Genomic DNA, 10,000 nt, shown 5'->3' on the forward strand with positions numbered 1-10,000 from the left:
ATACTGCAGCAGATGCTTCCACCATGAGCCAGTAGTCATATAGTGTTCTCTGGCAATGCTCTGAGAGAAAACACGCCTGCTGCTCTGTATGCTGACAAGTGCTTCTGTGACACTGCACCAAGGCTGTGACAGAAGCAGAACCCTAGAAGCTGTTGTGTCTAGCCTTATGTGAGCCCTGGGCACATGAGTCCAGGTGCTCATATCTGTGTAGTGAGTGCTCTGTGCACTGAGCTCCTTCCTGGCTCATTGCCCATTCTGATGAATGTGTTCTGTTTGTGATAGAGACCATGAGGAATCTGTTATGGGCATCTGACTTTAACGGAATGTTCTGCAAATCCATGATGCCACAATTGAGCTCAGCTTTCATATCTGAATAATCTTCCAATATATATATATATATATATATATATATATATATATATATATATATATATATATATATATATATATTCACCACATTCACTTTACTCATTCCTTAGTTGTTATGAATAAAGCTAAAGAAAACAGGGGTTCCTAGGTGAATATGCTGATTAAATTTCCTTTGGGTCTTATCTAAAAGGGAGAGATCTGAACCATAAGACAGTTCTTTAGGTAGTCTTCTTCTTCTTCTTCTTCTTCTTCTTGTTCTTGTTCTTGTTCTTCTTGTTCTTGTTCTTGTTCTTGTTTCTTGTTCTTCTGTTCTTGTTGTTCTTCTTCTTCTCTTCTTCTTCTTCTTCTTCTCTTCTTCTCTTCTTCTTCTTCTTCTTCTTCTCCTCTCCTCCTCTTCCTTCTTCTTCTTTATCATTATTGCTGTGTTGTGCTTATGCATGCTCTTTGGGTGTGGAGATGTACGTGGCATGGCATACATGTGGAGGTGACAAGTCAACTATGAGGAGTCCCTTCTCTCTTTCCACCTTTACCTATGATTCTAGGGCTTGAACTCAGGTTGTCAAGCTTATGCACCAAGTACTTTACCTTCTTGGACATCTACTTGGCTGAAGGTCTCTTTGATAATAGCCATTCTAATTGGGATATGATAACACCTCATTGTGAGTTGACATGCTTTTTCTGACACTTAATGAAGTGAAGATAGTTTTCTTTCTGTAAGTTTATTAGCCATCATAATTTCTTCCTTTGGGAAGCCTCTACTTTCCAATCTGACTCATTTTTATTTCGATTTTTAGTACAGTTGTTAATGACAGTAGCAGATTTCTAATATTTATTAATATTCTGTAGCTTAGATGAGCAGACTTTTAATTTTTTTTCCTATTCTGTGGTGTTTTTTCTTGTCATGCTGTCACTATCACCTTTTTTGGGCAGAAAGTTCTCACTTTTATTCACTTGATTTGCCTAGTTTAGCTGATATACTCTGTCTAATCAAATGCCATGTTGATTTGCCTTTATCAGGAAATCCTTGGCCTCTGTTTCATATACTTAAAATGGTTAATATGGTAGGTATGCTTGACTGTCATAGAAAAGCATCTTCACCTACAAGCCTTGCTTTTGGTACTGTCATAACCTCAACCCCACATTTGTGATTCTGTAATAAAAGCTGTATCTGAGCTGAGGAGGGAATTCACTGGTTAAGTGCACTTGCTGCTCTACTAGAGGACTGTTTGGTTCCAGTGCCAATCTGAAGAGAGTCACAACTGCCTGTAATAATGATGTCAGGTCCAAGGGGGGCATAATTATTTATTGCACTGATATTTGTGTTTGTGTGGCTGTGTTTGTGAGAAGGGGTGCTACGGTGTGCATAAGGAGGCCACAGGAAAGCCTGCAGGAGTCAGTTCTTGCCCTGCATTCTTGTAGGCCTGTGAGGTGAAACTCAGGTCCTCAGGCTTAGTGAGCAGCATCTTTCCACTGAGCAATCTTCCTCATCCAGCGTAGCATCTATTTAACAAAGGGCTTTAATGCACTAAACATGGTTTATGCTTTGACTCCTGTGTGTTATGTAGGGAATGTATAGATTCAAATGCTTATCTAGTTTCAATGAAAACAAGACACTACTAATGCCATCACAAATATTTATTTATTTTCATTATTGAATGAAATCCCTTTGCACATATTCTTCAGAATCATCCATAATATACTTCATCCTGGATAAAAAATAATTAAGCTTAGAGAATTCTTGTTGGTAAGAAACAAAGGCTCACTTTTGAGCATGGGGTCCAGACATCTGACACCATCTGATGGGAGGGAGTAAGATGTAAATGCAGACTTTAGGTTTCCACACCAAAGCTTCTCAGTTATAGCTTGAGTGTGGGTAACATCTCCAAGAGATTATCTTCTTCATTAATATTTTAAGTTTGATTCTGTAATAAGTAACCCCTAGCTGCGTGCAGCAATTCTAAGTTAAAATTAATTAAAACTAAGCCTCCTACTTTCAATTCTTTTTGCTGTGATTAAATATCATGTCGAAAAGCAAATTAGGGAAAAACTGTTTTTTTTTTTTTTTTTTTTTTTAAGGTCACAATTTAAGGCTACAGTTCATTATAGACAGTCAAGGCAGCAGGAATGTCACATCCACAGTCAAGAGCAGGAGATGGGTGCATACATGCAACTTCTTAACTCATGTTCTCCACTCTTGTATGGTCAGAATCTAAGCCCAGGGAATGTTATTGCCCACAATGGACTGCGTCTACCCTCAATAGTCAAGACAATCAAGGCAATTTTCTATAGATATACACATATGCCAACCTGATCCAAATAAGCCATTAGTAAGACTCTCTTCCCAGGTAACTCCATATTATGTCAAATCGACAATTAAAACTAACCATCATGCTAAATAAAATAGAAAACTCAACTTCTCAGAGTTGGGGACCCCAACTGTAACTTCAGTCCCAGGTTCTAACAACCCTTTTCCAGACTCCCAAGCCACCAGACACCCATGGTGCACAGATATATATGCAGATAAAACATTCAATACATAAAATAAACAAAAACATTTTAAAAATTAAAAAAGGACTCAATTTCTGAATACCACAAACTGTAAGTGGTATGATCTATAACCACATATAGATGGTGGTGACCAGAACAGAAAGGACAGAGAATACACTGTTCTAGAATGAGCCTTTGGAGAGTGGCAGTATACCACAACATTTCTCAGTAGCTACTACGAGAGTTTTTTTTTTTTTAAGAAATTAAATGTTATAACACTAAGAGCCTTGATAATTTTCCTAAGAGACAAGTTATTCACTGAACTCCTTTGTGTAGAGCAGGCAAATGGTCATCAAAATGTATTTTGCTCTTAACACACATGACTAGACAGATAGCTGAATTTGTAAAGTACTCACTGTACAGGGATGAGGACCTATGTTACATTCCACAGCACCCTTGTAAATGCTTGGAATAGCCATGTATTCCTGTAAGCCCAATGTTGGGGGGCAAAGAGAGGTAGATACCGGGGGCTAACTGGCCAGCCAGCCTAGCTGAAGGAGTAAGTTTAAGGTCTGTGGAGAGACTCTGACTCAAAGACAAATAAGGTGAAGAAGTAATTGAGGAAGATGCTTAATATCAACCTCTAGCCTCCACACACTCATGTGGGTACATACACACACACACACACACACACACACACACACACACACACACACACACAAACACAGTCTCAAATATAAGACCAACAGCAACAATGCTCAGACAAACAAGCAAAAAGTGGTCCAGGCAAGGAAGGTTGTACTCCGATACTCTTCCCTCCATTTTGTTTTTTGTTTCGGTTTTTTTTAAATTAATTTTCAGATTACAACTCAGTTGTTCCCCATCACTTGTGTTCTCCCATCACTTGTATCTGTCCATTCCTCCTACCCTCACATCTATACCCTATTACCCTCCCTTAGGTCCATGTTGAGGGGGATCTCCTCCCCACTTTATCATCGCAGGCTAACAAGTCTATCTTGGTAGTCTGCTATTCTTTCTTTGAGTGCCACCAGGGCTCCCCTCCAAGGTCTTCAAATATGGGACGCCAGAGCTCATGTCAGAGTTAGTCCTGCTCTCCACATAACTGTGGAGGATGTCCTGTCCACTGGCGAGATCAGAGTAGGATTTCAGTGTTTATTACTTGTATTGTCCTTGGTTAGTGCAATAGTTAGCGCAGACGCCCCTGGGCCCTTATCTACCTGTTACGATGATCTTCTTGTAAGTTTCTAAGACCCTTTGGTTCCAGCTATTTACCCTTCTCCTATATTTCTCTTAGTAGAGTCCCAGTAGGATGTCCTCACATCTGTCTTAATCCTGGTAAGTGAAGATATTCATGGGACATGGCTTTTGGGCTATTCAATTATAAGTGAGTATATACCATGTGAGTCTTTCTGTTTCGGGTTAACTCAGTCATTATGATGATTTCTAGTTCAATCCATTTGTCCACAAATTTCGGGAATTCTTTGTTTTTAATAACTGAGTAGTATTACATAGTGTAAATGTACCACAGTTTCTTTATCCATTCTTCTACTGGGACACTTAGGCTGTTTCCAGATTCTGGCTATTATGAATAAGGCTGCTATGAACATGGTTGAGCATATGTCCCTGTTGTGTGGTGGAGCATCTTCTGGGTATATTCCAAGAAGTAGAATAGCTGGGTCTTCAGAAAGCCCTATTCCCATTTTTCTGAGGTAGCCCCAGATAGATTTCCAAAGTGGTTGTATCAGTTTGCATTCCCACCAGCAATGAAGGAGTGTTCTTCTTTCTCCACATCCTCGCCAGCATGTTGTGTCACTTGAATTTTTATCTTAGCCATCTGATGGGGGTAAGATGGAATCTCAGAGTCGTTTTGATTTGCATTTCTCTGATGACTAAGGGGGTTGAGCATTTCTTTAAGTGTTTCTCAGCCATTCGATATTCCTCTGCTGAGAATTCTCTGTTTAGTTCTAAGACCAATTTCTTAATTGGGTTATTTGGTTTGGTGGTGTTTAATTTCTTGAGTTCTTTATATATTTTGGAGATTAGACCTTTTCTGATGTAGGGTTGGCGAAGACCTTTTCCCAGTCTCTAAGCTATCTCTTTGTTCTATTGACAGTGTTTCCTGCCTTACAGAAGCTTCTCCCTATGAGGTCCCATTTGTTAATTGTTGACCTTAAGGCCTGGGCTGTTGGTGTTCTGTCCAGGAAGTTGTCTCCTGTGCCAATGTGTTCCAGGCTCTTCCCCACTTTTTCCTCTAACCGATTTAATGTCTCTGGTTTTATGTTGATGTCTTTAATCCATTTGGACTTGAGTTTTATACATGGTGACAAATATGGCTCTAATTGCATTTTTCTACAGGTAGACATCCAGTTAGACCAGCCTCATTTGTTGAAGATGCTATCATTTTTCCATTGAATAGATTTGGCGTCTTTGTCAAAAAATCAGTGACCATATGTGTAAGGATTCATTTCTGGGTCTTTGATTCAATTCCATTGATCAACCAGCCTATTGCTGTTCCAGTACCATGCTGTTTTAATTACTGTTGCTCTATAGTACAGCTTGAGATTAGGAATGGAGATTCCTCTGTACGATCTTTTATTGTATAGGACTGTTTTAGATATTCTGGGTTTTTTGTTTTTCCATATGAAGTTGAGGATTGACCTTTCAATATCTTTTAAAAAATTGTGTAGGTATTTTGATAGGGATTATATTGAATCTGTAAACTGCTTTTGGTAAGATGGCCATTTTTACTATGTTAATTCTCCCGATCCATGAACAAAGGAGATCCTTCCATCTTCTCATGTTATCTTCAATTTCTTTCTTCAGGGATTTAAAGTTATTTTCAAACAAGTCCTTCACTTGTTTGGTTAGAGCAACTCCTAGATATTTTATATTGCTTGTGGCTAATGTGAAGGATGTGATTTTCCTAATTTCTTCCTCTGCATGATTGTCATTTGTATATAGGAAGGCTACTGACTTTTTTGAGTTAATTTTGTATCCAGCCAATTTGCTGAAGGTGTTTATCAGCTGTAGGAGTTCTCTGGTGGAATTTTGGGGGTCACTCATGTACACTATCATATCATCTGCAAATAGGGATAATTTCGATTCCTCCTGTGCCATTTGTTCCCTTTCTTTGGTAAACTCCTAGCCGTATTTAATATTGACTCCTGTCCTACACATTATATTCAGAACTCCTTCACTTTCTTCTGAATCTACATATCAGTTCATAGGAAAAGCATGTAATGCTATCATGGGGAAAGAAACAAGTACAAGTTGGATATAAGTCATCAAGACATTCGGCTTGGCCTTAAATTGAAGGAACAGAAGACTTATATGTCTTAAATCAGACCTTGTAAGTGGGTTATGTCCCTCTTCCTCAGGGCAGCTGTGTACGCAGCCATCTCCAGGAACTGTAGCCCCATGCAATTTCGTCTGAACCTCAGTTTAGAGAATGGCTGTTCTCTCTGTTGTGTGCAATTATCCTATGTCTTCTTCTCCAGAAAGGCTATTTGAGATTAGCAAACTGTTCTTCTCCGTCCTTCAAAGACACCTGGACCAATTTGTTGGGAGGAAGCAACCAGCCCTTTTGGCTGACTGGCTGAGTTCCAGGACATCACGGCCTGTGAATAGAATCTGACACTTGAAGCTTCATCGGGCCTGTAGAGAGCTTTGATAAAATTGCTGAAGAAGCTGACTATGACACCAGATGTAGGCCCTCATTGCATTGTACCCTATTTTAATGTTGGTAATGTAAAAAAAAAAAAAAAAAAAAAAAAAATTAACAGAACAGACTAATGTAAGGACTGCACATAAAGCTTGGGCAGGTCCTTCCCTTCAGAAGCAGCCTGGAGGACTGGGTCATCTGCTCATACAAGGCTGGGCTAGGCGAACAGACAAGTGGATTCTGGAGGCTTGCTAATATATTGACGCACAGCTTTCCTGTGCTCACTATTCATTATTTACAGAGTTGCGTCTCGGAGTTTGTAGATTTAGATGTTAATTACAGAAGGCAGAGGAGTTGCAGGCTGGGGAGATGCTTTCTTCAGGGAAATACTTGTCTTGAAAGCATGAGTTTGATTTCTCGGACCCACATAAGAAGCGGGGCACTGTGTCATGCAGCTGTAATCTCATCACTAGGGAAGTGGAAACTAAAGCATCCCTGGAGCTCACTACCAGCCAACCTTGGATGGCTGAGAAATAATTCGATGGGAAACCCTCGGATTAGATTCTGATCTTCACACAGGCATAGGCACACCTGTACACACCAGCCCACTCACATGAACATATACACATATTCTTGCACACATACAATAACATTAACAACAACAACAACAACAACAACAACAACAACAATAATAATAATAATAATAATAATAATAATAATAATAATAATAATAAGACAGACTGGTTTCAAAACAACATGAATAACAAGCTTATCAGAGTCGAAAAGACAGCACTAACTAATGGCTTAAATGCTCTGATTTGTATTAACTACTTACGAGCCAACTCTGTCAACTGTGCGAACCATTCTGCTCCTGTCTTTCCTCCTTAAATTGGTTGAGCTCAATTTGACATCCTGATGCTTCTTGCATTAATGAGTTAAATTGAGTGTATGTTTACCATGTCATTATGTGAGAAGTGGTTGTTGTTGTTGTTAGTTCTTGTTTCTTTCCTTTTTTTTTTTCATCTCCCATTCTCTGTGAATGTGTATATGCCGATGCATGCATGTACATGTGTGTACTTATGTATGTGTATATGATGCATGTATGTATGGGTGAAGGTCTCAAGTCAACCACTTTCAGGTGCTGTCAACCTTGATTTATGAGACACGGTATCTCAATGGCCTGGAACATTCTAAATAGGGTAAGCTGGCCAGCCTGAGGGCCTCAAGGATCTGTGTTTTTCTACCTCCCCAATGTTAGGATTAAAAGTGAATGCTGCTATGCCTTTCTCCTTCTCCTTTTTCTCCTCTTCCTCCTCCTTCCCCCTACCTCCCCTCCTCCTCCCCTTCTCCATTCTCTTCTTTATAAAACATGGGTTGCCATGGAGATTTAAATCAGATCATCACATTTGTGAGGCAAACACTTTACCAGCTGTGCAGTCTCTTGCCAGGGGTAAATAGCTTCCTTCTTCATGTCCAAACTTAAGCTGGTTTTCCTAGTCTCTGCCAGTTGCAACATAAGAGGGTGTATTAACCCAAGTTTCCACCAATCATGACAAAGCTGATCTTGCTCCTTCCACATAGAAAGTATACATATATAATCATATTAAATCCAATATTCAGAAAATAAAGACAAGTAACAAAAACAGGGTGACTCTGCTAGAACCTTCCTACTTTAACTCTCACTGATTTTTTTTTTAAGTGGAACCATCACAGACAAAAAAAAATAATAATTTCTACCGTATGATAACAGAAGGATGCTCCTTCTACCAACTTCTCACCTGGGACAGAAGGACTCTGGTAGCAAACACACCAAATCCATCAGTGTTCTGCATATGTTGCTGTTATTTTCCATGTGTTATCATTCAATTAGGTGGCAATCACATGGTTAGTTCCAAGAAGCTTTCAAAAGGCGGATGTATTGTATAGAAAGATGGCACAGTGAGTTTCCACTTCCCACACTCAGCAGTTCACAGGCACCTGTAACCTGGCTGACGGATCTGAATTTCTCTTCGGGTCTTACTGGGCATTTGCATCCATTTACACACACCCATACACGGACACATGCACATGCAAATAAGTAAAAATAAAATAACCATTTTTACAGGTATATATTATTTAAAGGGGGAGAATTACACAAATCACCTTCCCTTCTTAAAATTATCAGGGACATAAAGAGCAATCCATAGTCTCTGTTAATAGCAATTATCAAATGTAGATTTCATACTGGCCCTTTGCTTCTTCGATTCCAGGTCATTTACTATTTCCTCCCTGTAAGCACATACACATGAATACGTATTTCTCTTTCAAGATTGGCTTCAGGGAAGTCAGCAGATGGCACTGCACTGTTATGGTGTCTATTTAATTTTGTATCCCTGTATAACCTCTCTGCATGTTTTGACCTCTCTAAAATACCTGCCTCTGCTTATGAGTGACTCATTTCGAGGTTTATATAGCAATTACAGCTTGTTAGTGTACAACTCCAAACCAGCAATTTTCTATCATGATGCATTTACCCTGTTTTTTTTTCCTTAACTAAAATTGCCCTGTGTGACCCATAAGCAACTCGAAAGTGACATTTCTGAGCCCAGGCAGCTAATCCTAGATTGTATTTACCTATTTCCAAATATTTGCACCATCTGTGATTCCATATTGGTTTTTTTGGCTCTGCCGTTACAGCTCAAGGACTGTAGCTCTGGGAAGGAATGAGGCAACACTTCGAATACAGAATGCATTATAAGCATGACATGGAATTTATCCATGAGATGAGGGGAGGAGATAACAAACTCAGGAGGGTCGATGCATATGCAGTTTGCCACCTTCAGGGCCCAAACTCTGTTGACTTCTTGGCACCGATAAGGAATATATAACCAAAATGCTACATATTTCCTTAACCAACTCCCAATGCATGTTTGCACTGGAGCCGAGATGACTCCACATAATCTTCATATCAACAAAATAGGAGCTCAGTATTAGAGGTGACCTTCAGTTTTCTGATTTAGTAAAGCAAGGGGAAAGGCTCTTTAAAACCTGGGTCCCCCGTCTTTGGGAACCTCGGCATTCAGCATAATTTGATTTTCCATCACACTGCGGAGACCCAGCCAAGCTGAACAACACACTGCAAATCAAATGATAACACTTAAACACATCTGTCAGTCTTTCCCAGGTGAAAAGGCCCTCCCATTACCTACCCTCCCAACAATTCTGAGGACCACACCCTTTCGCTTCCAGGTACAATGTGAAAATTCATGGAGAGATGAGTAAATGAGCTCAATCTGGAAAGTCAGGGTTCTGGAGTTCGGTGTGAACTTGGGGAATAAGCATGCCTAGCTCTTTCACCAAAGGGATTTCTGCTCGGCTCAAAACATTCTTTATGTAGATTGATTTATTCAGCATAAAATAATTTCTCATGCCTGGTGTTGGAACTTGGTTCCCTGACAACTCTGTTTAAAAATAAAAATAATC

Source organism: Acomys russatus, chromosome 6 (genome assembly GCF_903995435.1).
Source record: "Acomys russatus chromosome 6, mAcoRus1.1, whole genome shotgun sequence".
Classification (NCBI taxonomy): Eukaryota; Metazoa; Chordata; class Mammalia; order Rodentia; family Muridae; genus Acomys; species Acomys russatus.